General features: G+C 46.3%; 1 protein-coding gene across 3 annotated transcripts in view; it reads right to left on the minus strand.

The window, feature by feature from the left end:
* Positions 1 to 16,517, minus strand: part of GJC2 (gap junction protein gamma 2) — a 112,338-nt gene that overhangs the window by 71,898 nt on the left and 23,923 nt on the right. The window contains exons 2-3 of one of the 3 annotated variants that reach the window (XM_073334823.1): positions 10,764 to 10,864; positions 10,124 to 10,183 (exon numbers count right to left, since the gene is read on the minus strand). The gene's annotated coding sequence lies outside the window, so the exon portion shown is untranslated. Of the gene's footprint in view, positions 1 to 1,279; positions 1,497 to 10,123; positions 10,184 to 10,763; positions 10,865 to 16,517 lie in introns of those variants that run through there. The other 2 variants (XM_073334822.1, XM_073334824.1) reach the window with 2 other exon arrangements.

A 16,517-nucleotide genomic window follows, 5' to 3' on the forward strand; every position in this document is an offset into this window, starting at 1 on the left:
GCAGTGCATGCCAGTGACTCAGGACATTCGGACTCACAAGGACCAGCAGAAAGCTCCTCTAAGGCCCTGTCTGCACAGGGACACTCAGGAAAGTTACGGTGATTCAAAGTGTGCTGGACTCCAGGGGGATGATCTCATTCTAGAGAAGGTGTCCTTATCTGACTATAACTTATTTTTAACCCTCCCCACTCCAATCCCAGTGCTCTGGGCAGCCCCTGCACAGCTGGGATCAACAGCATGCAGGGGGCACCGGGCCCCTTGGTAGCTTCTCAGAGTCTCCTCCCACCTACCCCAGCAGCGCTAAAAGCCAGTTCTCTCTCCCTTTGCCAGCAATGCGGGACGCTCTGCTCCTCAGACTGAAGCATTTCAAACCCAACAAGCCGTTACCAGCTAACAGAAAAAGACCTTTGAAAGCTAAGTGCTTCCAGATGCATTTCTAGGTGCGGAAATCTAACGTTACAGAGCTGCTGGGGCCTCTTCCCGGGACCATTCTGTTAACGGGCAATTCTGCGGCGAGAGGGTGCTTTCTGTCTGCCTCTCCTCCTGTTTGGTAATAGTTCAGAATTAACTGATCCACCCTCCTGACCACTCCTGCGGCTTCATTGTCCCTTGCAATCAGTGAAGTCACAATCTGCATTTGTGTCTGAAGTCACTGGAGGTCATTACTTCTAGCAGGAAAAAAAGACCCAATTTTATAGGGACAGTCCCGATATTTGGGGCTTTTTCTTATACAGTCTCCTATTCCCCCCCCCCGCCCCCAATCCTGATTTTTCACACTTGCTCTAAGCAGGGAACAAGTACCAGGCCCAGGGCCTGATCCAAAATCCCTTGAAGTCAATAGGAGTCTTTCCATTGGCTTCAGAAAATGCCAGATCAGACCCCAAACGCTCAAGGGCTATGGGAGTTGGGGACACTCAGCACTTGCACCTGGAGGACCCACTATACAGCAAAGAAATGGGCCACATTTCTCATGCCCTGCACCTTGTGGAGGTGATTATACCAGGGCAAACTGCGTATAAAATGTTACCAAATTGGAATGGTTGCATTTTGCACTGGTGTAATTGATGGCACAAGGTGCAGAGCAATGGAGAATTGGGCCCTCCGTTCCCATGCAGATGTCCCAATGAGAGATAAAAGGAAGTAAAATAAAGACAGAAGATAGGAGATGTCTGAGCACTGGCAGATCTGGCTCAAGAGGGGGATCATTTTCAAAGCTCCTGTAGAAGAATCAGCAGCACTTTCAGGCTAAAAGCAGCATAAGAAAAGAAAATCAACATACTGAGAATTCTTGGACTCAGCGCTCTGCAAAACCGTCCCATCCTTCTTGGCTTTGGTATCTTCATTCCCAGCAGGGAAAGAATCACACACTTTCCACGGCTTGTTCCCACTCCCTGCCCGCTTCATGGACTCTGCCGGCCCGGGAATTTAGGCAGGAACAGCCAGCAAAGGCAGAGCTTCAAACCGTTTCTTTTCCTCCCCTCCTTCAAATCAATCTCTCTTCCCGCTACACAAGCCTGGAGACTCTAATGCTGGAGCTTGGCTGGGGAAAGTTTCCTGAGAGAGATGGTCCCTCCAATGGGAGCGGGGCATGGGAAGGCTGACTCATGGACTGAGTAAACATCAAGAAGACGTGCTGCAGATTCCTTTGGGGGGGGGGGGGAAACGACGACGACAAAGGAGTCTTTTTTTCCTTTGCCAATTCCCCCCAAGAGTTTTATTCTGGTCTGAAATTCATCCAGAAAAATGACAATATGACGACTCCAATTACAGCACAGAGCCCTCTGTACCTCAGAAAAAATCAGGCCACTTATCTAGGTGTCGCACTAAGGAAGTAGGGCCAAGTTATTTTAAAAAAAACCCAACAGCGGGGACCTGAAGTTAGGCTCCTACATGCACATTCAAGCACCCAACTAAGGTCCCTGATTTTCCAGAGCCCTCAATGCACAGCAGCTCCTGTTGTGCAGGAACCGGATTTTTCATTTGTGGAGGAATTTTACTATTTTGAAATTTCTTCCATTCTGGAATGGAAACAAAAAACGTCAACATTTTCTCTGAACCAAAATTCCACACGCACAAAAAAAGTTGTATTTGGGTCCATCAGAATGTTTCATTCTGATTTGACACTGGTTTTGTTTTACACCGCCAGATGTCAAATGAAAAATCGAAATGAAAAGCCATTTAGAGAGGGAAAAATCAAAACGGCCCCGTTCTTAAATGGGCAAAATGGAACCTAGCGCCCTGATTGAAAGGCTGGTTTTCATTTCCAAATGTGTCATGGTCAAAGGCGACACGTTTCTGTGAAACTTTTCACTTTTATCCAATCAGCATTTTCCGATGGAGAGACATGCCACCCAAAAGTGACCAGCCAGCTCTAGCTCCCACCGAGGCCCCATTCACTTTCCCATGGCTCCATTTTGCACTGTGCAATAGCCAGGGGTTCCCGGCTCCGCTGTTGGCAGACAAGACCTGAGCATTGGAGCCAGGGTAGCCAGTATCTGGAGAGGGAGCATGGAGCCCCAGAGCTGGTGAAGAGGAACAACTCCCCGTTGGTTCTACAGCAGGAACCCTGCCCCTTTTCCCCTGTAGCTTTCCATAAGGGGAAAACAAACTTTACATTCCTGTCAGGTCCTGCCTGTGTGGCTGCCTCATGCCATGTGGCAATTGGCCATCTCTGCAAGGAGCAGGGCAGATTTTATCCTCTTGGCATTGACAGAGAGGGATCTCGGTGCTTCACCCTTGCAGCCAGCACTGGGATCACCACAAATTATCAATCACAGCCAATTGTAATGACAGAAACTTTGTCTCTTGGCTCCTAAAACATGCATCTGTACCATCTGGGCTAAAGGAGAATCTCCATCAGCTGTCTGTAGTACTAAGGTTTATATCCTTTCCATGGGCCAGCCTCTCTAGGGCCCACATAATCACCTATGAACTATGGCCCTAATCCTGCAAATGTATCCCAATGGTTAGATCCTTACATCTGCACAGCATCCAACTAACTTCCACAGACCCTGAGTAAGCATAAAGCTCTCTGTGTGGATCCTGTTGCAGGATCAGGAACTCAGCCAATACATGATAGCATCCTTGAGCTCTAGCATGTGTTTCCATCCCAGATAACATCAGACAAAGGAAGTCTGTACTGAAAAGCAGGGCCAATGTTGCAGAGATAGTGGATTCTCCATTCCCAGGCACTGGGAATTCTCCATTCCCAGGTGTCATCATTTATCTCAGTGCAAAGTAGATGTAAAACGCTGACTAATCGCTGAACACCCACTCTGCCCAAGTGTAAGTGACTACACAAGTTTCAAGGTGGTGAAGAATCAGTCCCTGCACTCTCAACCGATCTCCCATTGGTTTGTTTGTTCTCTACACGGCAGGAGTCCGAGGATTTTACAGCGCTTTTGACAGCTGCTGGATGACAAATTAGATCTGCTTCTGCCGGAAGCCAAGCCTTGAAGCAGTTGTAAGAACTGACTGCCTTCCTGGCTGCATTCAAACAAAAATATCTTTAGCTTTTGGAAGCTGTTGCACTGCGGAAGGAACCACAGCTGTCATGAAGAGAAAGCAGACACTGTGCGCTACCAAATGTAGCGATGCCAATTACACTGCTCAGTGGGTGCGACCTGGAGAAACTGAGCTAATGTGTTTTCAACAATAGTCACTACATTTGGGGGGCTTCAAATTCTGAGTGCCCAGCTTTTTAAGGGGCCGAATATAGAGAGGTACAAAGCACCTGCAGCTCCCATTGACTTGAACTGGAATTGTGGCCCGTGGTGTTAAAATGAGCTCCCAGTGCTCACAATTAGTAGCTGCATTTGAAAATTTGGGCCTACATATATTTGCAAGAGGTATATAATGATCTGATGACCGCACCCTCATTTCTAGGGTCCATGTCACCAAAAAGCTCCTTTTGGCCACAAATCCTATTTGGCAACACAGATGCTGCATCTCTCCTAGGGACAGTAACACACACAGTTGTAAGAAGAAATTACGTGGCTTGATCCAGTTGTAAGCAACAAGCATTTGTAATCTGGATGCATCATTTTCCATTTGCACTGCGCGTGGGCTGTGGGCAGCGAACCTCGGACCTCTGGATCTGAATCCATGAGCCTCTACTGCCTGAGTTCCAAGACCCACCTGGGTTAGCCAACGCGATACAGGGCTGTGTAGTGGAATGCTAATCCATATTATGCCACACAGCCACTAGGAGGCACTGTGTGTAAAATACCTCATTTAAACGAACTTCAGCTATACCTGGCAGAGCACTAAAGGATCTTATGGTGAACACATCTGGTGTGTATAAGCAACGACTGGAGTTAGTCTTATATCTGATACAGAAGCATGACAGACTCAGCAACTTCTCTGTGGCCTAGCCATCACCAGAGGGGTTAAAGAAGATAGAGTCTCATGGATCACAGGGGCCCTTTTCGGGTTTGTGTACACAGCATTGTAACCCAGGGTCTGTGGGACCCAGGCTCATGAACTCAATGTTTCCAAGCTTGTGCTAGTGCGTCCACACCACACTGGGTTTAAACTGCTGGACCTGGATTTCAGAGGCACAGCGGAACTCAAGGTCTGTCCCCCTGTAGGAGCAGAATTTTATAATTGTACTATGAGAAGTAATGTATGATTTGATTTCATCCTGCCAGCCACCCTTTTTAAATAGCAAAAAGGAATGACCCTCTGGGACTATGGGATTCTGTTTCCCATATGCATTACAAATTGGGCCCTTTTAGTTTTTTGTTTTAAGGTTTAGATAGTAAGAGAATCCTGTATTGTGTCTATGTTAAGTAAATTAAAGAAACGTTGAAGGCCTGGGCCTCAATGTGAATTGTTTTGGTTATAAAATTTAGCAAGGTTTAATTTACAATATCTTTTCGCTCTATATGAAATACTGCTGTGTGTATTCTCAAAGGTCTCTGTAAAAGATTGTTTGTGTACATAAGAAATGCGTGCATCCAAAAAAAAAAAAAAAAAAAAAGGTGTAAAGGCCATTGTTAACTAAATGGTCCAAAAAAAAAAAAAAGAAAGAAAAAACACTTATCAAAACTTATTAATGAAAGAAGAACCATCAACGCACACCCATAATTAAGAAATGGCAGATTGACGACCCTGAGGTGGAAGCTGGCACCCCTAAACACAATTGATTAAATCAAATCCAGGACAGAATGACCCTCTCAGCGGTGTTTTAAAATGTTAACATAAAAAAATAACACCAATTAAGGAGTAACCGGTCGTAAACTGAAACAGCAAAATCCATAAACTTCAACAACAACAAAACCCTATAAAAACAGGGTGCTTGGCCATGGGACTTTGGGTTCGTCTTGCCACTACTCCAAAAGCATCGGATTGTGACCAACAAAGCCCGGCTCCCCTCTGCGACCAATCTGGCTGGCCACTAAATTAATCCAGACTCTGGACTGGTAACTATAAACATCGACTGGCGGGATTGTGTGCGTGGTGGGTGGGTGTGATTGAAAAGCATATGCTAACTGCTGTATTCTCAATAAATGCGGCATGTTGCCTCTCCCCTATAAAAGATCTCGTGTGCTTTGTTTAAGCATAACATTTTTGGTGGAGAATGCAGGCAGTAGGAGGAGGACTTAGAGATCCTTGCTCCAAACCGAAAAATCCTAGGGACATACACCCTCAGCCGTAGCAAGACTGAGCTCAAGAGGAGAACTTAATGTTTCTTGCTCTAATCCTGGGAGGGATTTTTATATTTAGTGTATGAAGCCTCGGTGGTAGTAGTCTGAGTGATACAGAGGGAGGCTAAGCGTCTCTCCCTCTGGCCCAGAGAGGGTTAAAATTGTAAGTCCCAGCACTTTGACGGGTAACAGAAATAAAAAAAAGAAGTTATAAGCCCCGGCACTGGCACGGGCAAACACAAAATCTTAAAATAATTTAAAAATAACAATTGAATATCTTAAATACAAAATATTCAAACGAAAAGAGTCCCCTACGGACAATACGCTGGCAGAGCTAAAAAAGCTGCCGTGTGTGCAAAAGATCACCCCTTTTAAACAGATCTTGCAAAAATTTGGCCACAGCCCATGGACAGAACAAGCAATAGCCAATGTCCACACAATAGCCGATTTAGAAGACAAATTGGCAAAATATTTGTTGATTTATAAACCTTCAAACCCATCAAAAAGGGATCTGGCTGCACTCTGGCTATTATGGGAAGCCTGTAACGAGGCATTCCTCCAACTGGCCAATTGCCAAGCAAAAAAGACCACACTGCGTGAAAAGCTCAGCACAAAAAAGCAAAACGCAAAAAACTGGAAAGCAGTAAGTACGGGAATCCATGGCCAATTAAACGTGCTTAAAAATACTATAAAAACATTAAAAACAAAACAAAAAAATTATAAAACAAATTTAAAAAATTATAAAAAAAACCCCAGGTCCTACAAAGCATAATAAAAAGCCTAATATTAGAGCAGGGTAGAGCTCCTGCAAGCCATAATCGCTGCGAATCAATTATTAAGCAGCCTAGCAGAAGTTAGGGTTTGCAACCCACCAGGTTGCAGCAGTTACAGCAAAAAAATGGAATCAAACACTGTCCAAAAACATCCCAACTTTAAAAAAAAAAATAAACACCCCCCAAAAAACAAAAACACCCCTATTTAAAATAATCCGCCAAAAATGTCTACACTATGGGTGCACTCCCACTCCCATAGCCCTGACAGCAGCTATCCAAAGATGTATGGTGACAACCCCCGTAGATGGTGGGGGTAGCACGACCGTTACCACAGTCCCAGTGTCAGCCACCGATTTAAAAGCAATTGCTAATTATTTGGGGACCCTGAACCAAAACACCTTTTCTAAATGGTGCAACAATGCAGTTTTACTGGCAGGCAAAGAAGGGCTAACTACCCCAGAAGTCTATCGATTCATGGGGGTATGTGCAGCCCCGGAAATTAGAGCCACCCTGGATAAAATAGCAGTCATCAATGCCGATGGCCTCCTGGCCCTGATGGCGACATTTGGGAAACAAATAGGCAGGCGTAACTTTATAGCACAAGCTGTAGCCTCCACTCAAAAGCCTAACAAGGACCCTGAAAATTACTTAATCCGATGGGCTCTAATGCAAATAACGGCTGGCCTGGTGGCAATCGAGGGTACCACCTTGATAAATGAGTTAGCATTCAGTGTCTGGTCCTTAAGGGATTGCGCTGCCTCTTTGGCCCTGTATTACTCTGGTAAACTTGCAGTTTGGCAAAATAATCACCCAGCTAACCTGGGGGAACAAATAACCACTCACTCTGGACCGCGACCCACCATTAAAAAAAAAATGGGTCTCTTATATGGCGGCAATAAAACCTGCAGTTACATATACAGATGAGAGCGCTACAAAAGGGACCATCGGGAACCAGGAAGGATATGCTAGGGGTCGCTCCCAAGGACGAGGGAATAGGGGTAGGCAAAGGGGTTGGGCATACCCAAATCTCCGGCAATATTAGGCTAATGCCTCGAAACAAAAAAACAAACAAACAAAAAAAGCGCTAACTAATAATAAGATCTGCCAACTAGCCTGGTGAACCCTGATGCAGTACGGAGCAAACCGTACAGAGTGGAATGGGGGGCAAACATCTGACTTGGTTAAAAAAGCTACAAGGTTACAAAATACCCATAAGGGAGTAGCCTATGTAACCCTCAGCGCACTCCCACCATCAGCACCCCTGCAGCTTCTCCCCGACGCATACCCCCGTCCTGCGGACGAATAGAGAGGCCCGCTAAACAATGAACTTCCACTATCTGTAGGGGCTAATCTCTGCCCCAAAGAGTTCTTAGTCTAAACAGACTAGACAGACAAAGGGTGGGAAAACAGCTGCAAAGTGATTTGCCCAGAGTGACACAGTGTGAGTAGCAGAGCCAGAAACAGAAGCCAGGCCTTGTGACTTCCAGGCCAGTGCTCCTAACCATTAGAACACACTGCCTGCTGCCTGTATGAGAGACAGCAGATTTCTGAGAGTGCCTGAGTCTAGCAGACTCAAATTTGATAATCTTTAAAGCATAATCTCTTTTTTTCAGCATTATAAGAAAGGATGGAGAGGGACCCACTTGTGAGACAGTCCTGCCCCAACCCAATCTTGGTTAAAGACAAACCCAGTGGATGAAATGGACAAATGGGTGAAAAGGGTATGCCTGGCTAAGGGAGAGTGAAGGACTAGTTGTTTTAGGGACTGTCCTTCTCTCTTTTGCCTCTGAACAGGTACAGATTTGCAAGTGTGTTTAATCAGTTCTGTTTCTATGCCCTTAGCCACAGGGCGGAATTTTAGAAATTTGAAATAAATAACGGAAAACCAAGCATATACAGGCATGACCCAACACCGTGATTGAAATGGGAGGCTGAATGTTCAAAGAACACAGGATCTGGCCCTATCCACAGCACGCCCTTCACTGCTCATGATTTGATGCAGCAGAAACTTGGTCCGTTGGAACAGAAGCCATGGGCCAGGGCACGTCTTTTTTTCATTTCTGCTTTGGAGAGAGAGCTGACAAAGCCACAAACACACCCTAATGCAGGGTTTTCCCAACCAATGCATGAGCACTCACATTAGAGACCTTTAGTTTTATTTTCACAGTACTGCAAGACAAGCTAAGACCAAATGAATACAATCACCCTCTACTTTTTCCCTTATGCAGCCACGGTTGGTCCAAGGGGAACTGGGGAAGGGAGGAGAGGAAAAGAGAATGGGTTTTTGTCTGGGAGAAGGATGATCCAGTGATTAGGGAACTGGTCTTGGGAGACCTGGGTTCAACTCCTGCTCTGCCACTGGTTTCCTGTGTGACCACATGGGCAAGTCACTTAGGCTTGCTGTGCCTCAGTTTCCCATTTGTAAAACTGGGATAATAGCACTGCCCTACCACACTACGCTGTGGATAAACACATTAAAGACCATGAGGTGCTCAGATATGACAGTAATAGGGGCCAGATAGGAACTTTAAATAGATTTAGTTGGAGATTGGTCCTGCTTTGAGCGGGGGGTTGGACTGGATGACCTCCTGGGGTCCCTTCAAGCCCTGATATTCTATGATTCTATGATTTCCAAAAAGTCATTGAGTAATTGACTGAGCACCTGAAATTCTCTTTTTTAAAAATACCCCTAGGCTGGTAGAGTTATTCTGCACCTTGACATTACAACAAATGCAGACTGAATAACTGGTACAACTAATATGCCGTAACCTCGTGGTTATCATCATCTATGCAGTGTTGCCAGTCCACCTCGTAGTTTTATTGCTGGTCTCATGAGAATTAATGTTTCTCTTAAAGCTTCAGCTCCTGGAGTCATGTGGTTACATGAGACTCTCAGCTTGCATGTTTTTAAAAACAGTAAATTTCTAGCCCTCATGACGGTGGGGAAAAGCTTATAAATGCAAACCAAGTGCACCCTGAAGGCTCAAAAACCTCAAGGTAAACACAAACTACCCAAAATAGATGATTAAACAGCCCAAGTGATTTTTAAACCAATGCCATGATTTTTGTGGGGCCTGACTCGTGATTCCTGACTGAGGTTGGCAATGCCATATCGATATCACAGTAGCACCTAGGGTATGTCTACACCCTACTGGCAGTGACCTTCCCAGCCCAGGGAGACAGATCATGCTAGCTCCGCTCGAGCGTGCTAAAAATAGCTAGTGGGAATGTTACCGCACAGGTGGTAGTTCAGACTAGCCAGCCAAGCACAGACCCAGGGGTTAGTCGGGCTTGGACTCGAGTGGCTAATGCCGCAACGGCCACACTGCTACGTTTAGCGCACTCGCACGAGTGAAGCTAGTGCCGGTTTGTCTACCCGGGCTGGGAGGCTGTAAACATATCTCTAGTGCCCCAACCAGGCCAGGTATGTGCGGTACAGGTACATTTACATTCCAGGCCCTGGTGAACTTACTGTCCTAAAGATGTGATACAACAGGTGAGTCTCTCTCTCTCTCTCACACACTCACACGCAGTTTCTTTGTGCTCTGCAGCTCAACTTCAGCAAAGTTACTGAAACCTCCAAGTTTCAAAAGGACATTTTCAAAACCGTTTAATTTTCAAAATTCCTTTCGTTTATAAATGGAACCATTGATATGAAGCCTCGTCAACCGAACAAGAGGAGTTAAAAATAGTTTCACGCACCTGCCCCTGTGGTTTTGCAATCCAGCTTTCCTGCTTTTAAAACTTTGTTTCTTGCCCCAGCTGATGCGTGGGAGAGAGAAAATGGAAAACGTACTGACTATACAGGGTAGGGGAGCCAGACCCATGATCTTTTTCCATAGAAAATTGCTTGTCGTGTTTGAAAGCCAAATTTAGATCCAGATCTCAATTTTGCAAACAGACTTCAGTAAAAAATGTGTAAAGCTTTACGTTTCAAGCAGAGTTAGGCTACTAAATTACTCAGGCACTTTTGAAAATCTTACCCACGTTCTATTTCAGATCTGGATCAAGTTCCCACCCATCCTCATCTTTTTAATGGGCTGAACAAATACAGCAGATCCAAATTTGGGGGTATTCAAAATACAGACTGGCATCTCAGTTCTACAGCTGAAGCTCATCTTTAACATAAAGACTTTGAAAGTTGGCATAAGGGAAACCAGAAGGTAAGCCGAGTTTCACTCTTCCCAATCTTGTCCATATCACAAGGGTCAACACCTTGGAATCCCGCAAAGGCAAAGGTTAAAGTGTGAAGTGACCCCTTGCTGTGAAAATCGTATTTTATTCCTGCCTGAGATGCACATTGAGCTGTATATTATTAACCGAATTATGAGGAGTTCCCTACCTTTCACGGAGAGGAAAAAAAAAAAGCTGCTTCGTAGCTGCAGATCTTCACTGCATAGCCGGAAAGTTTGGACAAAATCGCTGCTGCTGGTGGCTTCAGTACTAAAAACAAAAAAAAAGGAAAGAAAGACAATTCATCATTCTTTGGGTTCAGGCAGGCAGCTCTCCCCACCAAGCACTATGAGGCATCATTTCAGATTCTGCTCTCAAGGGTCTCATTGTTCCATCTGCAGAACTGCCAAGAATAGTACACATTTTTCAATCAAAGGTTTTGCCCCTTGCTTCATTCACTTCTTCCTGACAGAAATACCACCCCATGGGCATGTGATCATGGGCAGCTACTACAAAGGCACCATAACAAAACACAAAGGCTGGGCACCAGTAAAAGAATATCCTTCTTGCACTTCTGTCAAATGACCTTCAGAGAATGTTATAAAAACACAATATACGTATTGTGGAGCAAAGACAAAGGAGAAGGACAGGACATCTGGTTTTTACTCCCAGCTCTACCCTGGTTTGGTAGGAGTCGGATTCTGAAACCCATACTCCCATTCAGAAGAAGAGAGCAGCTAGACAACTCCAGACTAGAAATAAGGTGCACGTTTTTAAGTGAGGGTAATTAACCATTGAATCAATTTAACTAGGGGTGTGGTGGATTCTCTGTCACTAGGTCTTTAACTCAAGACTGGATGTTTTTCTAAAAGACATATTCTAGCTCATATAGACTGGGTGAGATTCTTGGGACAGTATGTGACAGACTGTACCCTTATGTTCACCAGTTTTACAAGACTATGATAAGTTGTATACAGAGTAGGCATTGTGAGGTATCATTTGAAAATTCATAATTTGCTGATCATTATTGTCCTGGTAAAACATGTGTGGCAACATTGTATGTAAAGTTATAAGATTCTACTGTATAACATTACTAAGACATGCTCCATGTTTAGAAAAGCTGGCACAAACCAGTTCCTCAGAGAAAAGAGCAAACTGATGCCTCAGCCAGGCGGCAACAAAATCAATTGGACAATCACCCAGTTAAGCAGCCTTTGGCAGGAAGAAGGGTGTGAGTGAGAAAGTTACACCTTGGCAGACAGACTTGCTGTCACCTGACCCCCAGCCTGGAGATGATTCTCAGAGAGGAGAGAAAGATATAAAAATGAGGAACAGAGGATACAAATCACCTCTTTCCCTTCATCTCATCTCTACTCATGGCATTTATATGAAAGATAAAAGGAGCATCGTCAAATTGGGGGAGAGGTCTTGCCTGAAATATCCAGCCAGACTGCTGTGAGACCAGTGGTGAGACCAGTGGTGAGCCAGACCTGTGGTGAGAAAAACCTTTTTGCTTTAAGTCCACTTAGCTTGATAAGTTAGGTATTAGTTTGTGTTTTACCTTTTACTTCTTTGTAACCAATTCTGACTTTTATGCCTCATTACTTGTAGTCACTTAAAATCTATCTCTCTGTAGTTAATAAACTTGTTTTATCTAAACTAGTGTGTGTTTGGACTGAAGTGTCTGGAACTTCCATTTGAGATAACAGGGTTTGTGCATATAATTTTCTATTAATGAAACAATGGACTTTCTATGAGCTTTTAGTGCAGGAAAACAGAAGGAAAGAGCTAGGCAGTACAAGATGCACTCTTCTGGGGATATGTCTGGGACTGGGAATTTGCTGGTGTCACTCTGCAGTATAATTCAGGAGCGGGTGGCTAGAAGCAGTTATATAATTCAGGTAGGAGTGATTTTGCATGCTACAGGCGGTGTGCAAACAGACCAAGAGTGGTTATTCTCACCGTGAAGCAGTGTGAAAGGCACCCCAGGTTGAAGGGCTGAGAGGACACAGCTGTTCAACAGTCCAGATTGTACCCTGGGGACTGTCACACTGTGTTATGCAGGTGCTTACATCAGATGGTCAGAATGGCCCCTGCTGGTTTTATAATCTAGGAATATTTTACTCCAATCACTGGGACTCAGTGGTGATTTTAGAGTTAGTGGGGCCCTGTGTGCAGCTTCATTTTCGTGCCCTCCCGCTCCCCCCAGGACCCAGCCAAGAAAAATAAAGTCAGATCCTTGTCCACCCCAGGTGCAGGTCCAGACCTGGACACAGGCCATGGGGTGGCAGCTGGGACCATAGGCAAGGGAACTAGGGGTGCTGGCAGGGTTCCAACAGAATTGCCGGCCCCTGGGCAAGGTGTGGGGGCTGGCTCTGGGCCCCTGGAAGGGGTGGGGCCTCGGCCAGAAGAAGCAGGGCTGGAGGCTAGCCTCCCCCAGCCAGGGCTTCAGTGCTGGCCGGGCTGCACCCCCGGGGCTCTGGCAGTGATTTAAAGGGCCCAAGGCTCCAGCCACTGCTGCCGCCGCCGCAATGGCAGGGGCCAGGTCGCAATGGCAGGGGCCAGGAGCCCCGGGCCATTTTAAATCGCCAGGCCCTGGGGCAGCTGCCCCTTTTGCTTCCTGCACCCCCAACAGCGGCCCTGGGTGCAGGAGGTGCTGCAGCACCCCCACGTTTTATGCAGGGCTCTGCTGCCACCCTGCACCACTTATGTTAAAACATATTGTTAGAAGCACAGAACCTCCCGGGGTCCTGGGGAGACAAGGAGGTGCCCAAGCTCAGCCACAGGGGCTGCAGCCGCCTGCTTCGCAAGGACCCAGCGGCCAGGGGAGGCGAGCAGAGATTAGCCCGTGGAGGCAGCTGGGCACTCATGTGGGTGTTCAGCCCAGGTGGGTCTCTGCCCACTTCTTCAGGGCAGCAGCAGAGCCCGCAGAGCCCCGGGCACCCCAGAGGCAGCGCATGAGCGGAGCCACCATGGGGCTGGAGAAGGAGACAGGAGACACCAAGATCTTCATGGCCGAGGACAGCTTCGGGTGCCCGCTGGCCAGCCCAGAGAAGCGGGTAGAGACCCATGTGGGCTGAACACCCACCTGAAGGTGCGGGGGGAGGGGGGAATGGCTCCATCGGCGGCCCCCAAGGTAAACCAAGTCCCAAACCATTTAGGGCTTCATCGGTTAAAGCCAACACCTGGCATCCCATTTGGTGGTGCTCAGAACAGATTATGGAGCACCGGAGCTGGGTGCTCTTCGGATAATGTCCTACTCAACAAGCAGCCGGACTCATGCCACAGCAATAACTGTCCATGTTCTAAGGCAGTGTCAATAACACAAGACCCTTAAAACCACAGATCTCAGCACGTCTAGTACAAGGGTGGAAATCTGTTTGACTGTATCCAAGTCAGAGGGAACAGCATTGGTCTTGTGATCTATTCTGGCCAAGTCCAGCCTGTTTATTTGTACTTAGCGATCTTGGTATTTTTGCCTCATGTATTTTTTTCTTGGAGCCCTGCAGTAACTTTTTGCCCTTTTCACCCCTTTTCTCCAAATTCTGCCTAAAACAAACATGACTAGGCTGAACGTGTGCCGAAACATTTAACACTTTGTTTCCCTTAACCCAGCCAGATCAGCACTAGCTCCATGACTTCCTGAAGAGCTGTTTCAATTCTCCCATGTCACACTTCAAAGCTCCCGCTGCGCCAGGTCCTGTCCCACACAGAAAGTCCTGGCCCAGCCTTCCAGTGCCCAAATTCTGGCCAGCAGCTGATAGCGTTCAGGTCTCATCAGCACTTTGGTCACTTAAGCAGACGATTGGCTTCATACCTGTGGCTCTGCAGTGTAAAGACAGATTAATCCTCAAGCCACAGGAGCAGCAGCAGCCCTAGGAGAACCAAAGTGAGTGGGCTCTAAATGGCCATGGCAGCAGCTCTGGGGCTGATGTTTCTCTTCCAGGGGAACGGAAAGAAAAATTTAGAGAAACGACAGTTCCACATGAAGATGTGTCCCAAGTGTACCCAGCTTCCAAGGAGACAAGGAGCGCTTGCCATGCTCTTTAATTCAGGCGTAGGCTGGCTATCCTCAACACTGTTCACCTGCCTCTTTTCACATCTGTGGGACTCAGTGAAGCTGCATAGCTCAGTTTGCCCTTTTGATTTCCTTTGTTTCAATGCAAACAGGGTCCTGCGTCATTAGAATTAGCAGATCAGCCACTGCACGAAGCATTTCACACTCCCATTCTAGAGCAAAGGAAATCCTCCATTTCTCCCCAGGACACAATGCAAGCTTCCCCTGTATGCTTCCAATCGCGTGCCTCAGGCCTGACCTGAAAGCACAGCCTCTATGAGTAAGAAGGTAGCTTGCTCTATTGCCCGATCAGTCCATGGCCTCCCAGCTGAGACTCCAGCAAGTGCCAGCTGGCTGGTGATTGTTTTCAGAGATGTGGGAACACTGCTTAATGAAGACTCGGCAATGGTAACTAAGCTGAGTGCATATAAACCCCTGAACAGCAACGAAATGTTAACAGCCTTGGATCATCACTCTCTTGGGATGGATTTTCAATCAGTGGCTTGAAAGACTCTGTCCTATTAATAAACCCCATTGCAGTGGGTTAGGCTAAACATTGTTATGGATCAGGTCAGTATCAGAGATACTGAACAAGCTGAAGGAAGGCAGACTGGGAGAGATGTGGGGACAGCCTGAACAAGCCCAGTGCATGAGCCTGCAGAAGCTAGAGAAAGGACTTTGGGGTCAGGTGCTGGCTAAAGAGGCTGTAAGCAAAGACGTTCACCTCTGTTTTGATTTCTGCAGCATTCAGAGAAGCAGGACTTTGTACATTCCTTGTAAGTCGACAAGATTGCATCAAAGAAAATACCAGGCTCCATTGTCAATTTCTATTCCAAACTGGAATGCTGTTGGGACCACAGACTTTGGCTAGCTGTTCGGGTCAGAAAGCGGTGATAATATTTTAAGTGTCCACTTCTGTCTTGATCAGAGCAGCATTAACAAGGGCTAGTTCTAGTGCCAAGGCATCAGACAGGCGCACATCAAAATACCCTCCAGGGCTGGTCATATTTTGATAAACCTGCTGGTTTTTCTACTAAACAATTTGACTAACCAACTTGGGCGTTTTTTGAGAAAAGTGTCTGTTCTCCACAGAAAGTTTTGATTTTTTGTTGAAAAAACAAATGCCCAAGAAAGAACTAGCCACCTCCATTCAAAGTGACGATAGCCTTGGCTTATAACAAATACACGTATAATGCACACGTAAGGACAAAAAACTGCAAAGGGGGTTTTCTGTATATAGCAGCGCTGGCTGACATTTGAATGTTAATAAAGAAACTAGCAACAATCCAGCACAAATTCCAGTTTGAGCCATCCCATCGGGCTTGGCTGCTCCTAGGGTTTCTTTCTCCAGACTGTTCAGCCCAAACCCACCATCTTCTCTCTGGGGAGTCACTCCCACCTCCCTCACAGCAAGGCTGGAGTGAGTGAGTTATTTTCAACAGCAAGTCAGCAAGGCTCAATCACCAGAGCCAACACCTATTGCCAGGGTGGGTGCGTCAGGCACTGATCCAAATCCCTGCTTGGTGTTGTAATCTATTTCCACTCTTCTCCATAGGTGCAGGGATCTCTTCGCTAACATGAATGGCAGGTTCTGACCATAGAATCATAGAATCATAGAATATCAGGGTTGGAAGGGACCCCTGAAGGTCATCTAGTCCAACCCCCTGCTCGAAGCAGGACCAATTCCCAGTTAAATCATCCCAGCCAGGGCTTTGTCAAGCCTGACCTTAAAAACCTCTAAGGAAGGAGATTCTACCACCTCCCTAGGTAACGCATTCCAGTGTTTCACCACCCTCTTAGTGAAAAAGTTTTTCCGAATATCCAATCTAAACCTCCCCCACTGCAACTTGAGACCATTACTCCTCG

The sequence above is a fragment of the Lepidochelys kempii genome, chromosome 2 (genome assembly GCF_965140265.1).
Source record: "Lepidochelys kempii isolate rLepKem1 chromosome 2, rLepKem1.hap2, whole genome shotgun sequence".
In the NCBI taxonomy this organism is placed as follows: domain Eukaryota; kingdom Metazoa; phylum Chordata; order Testudines; family Cheloniidae; genus Lepidochelys; species Lepidochelys kempii.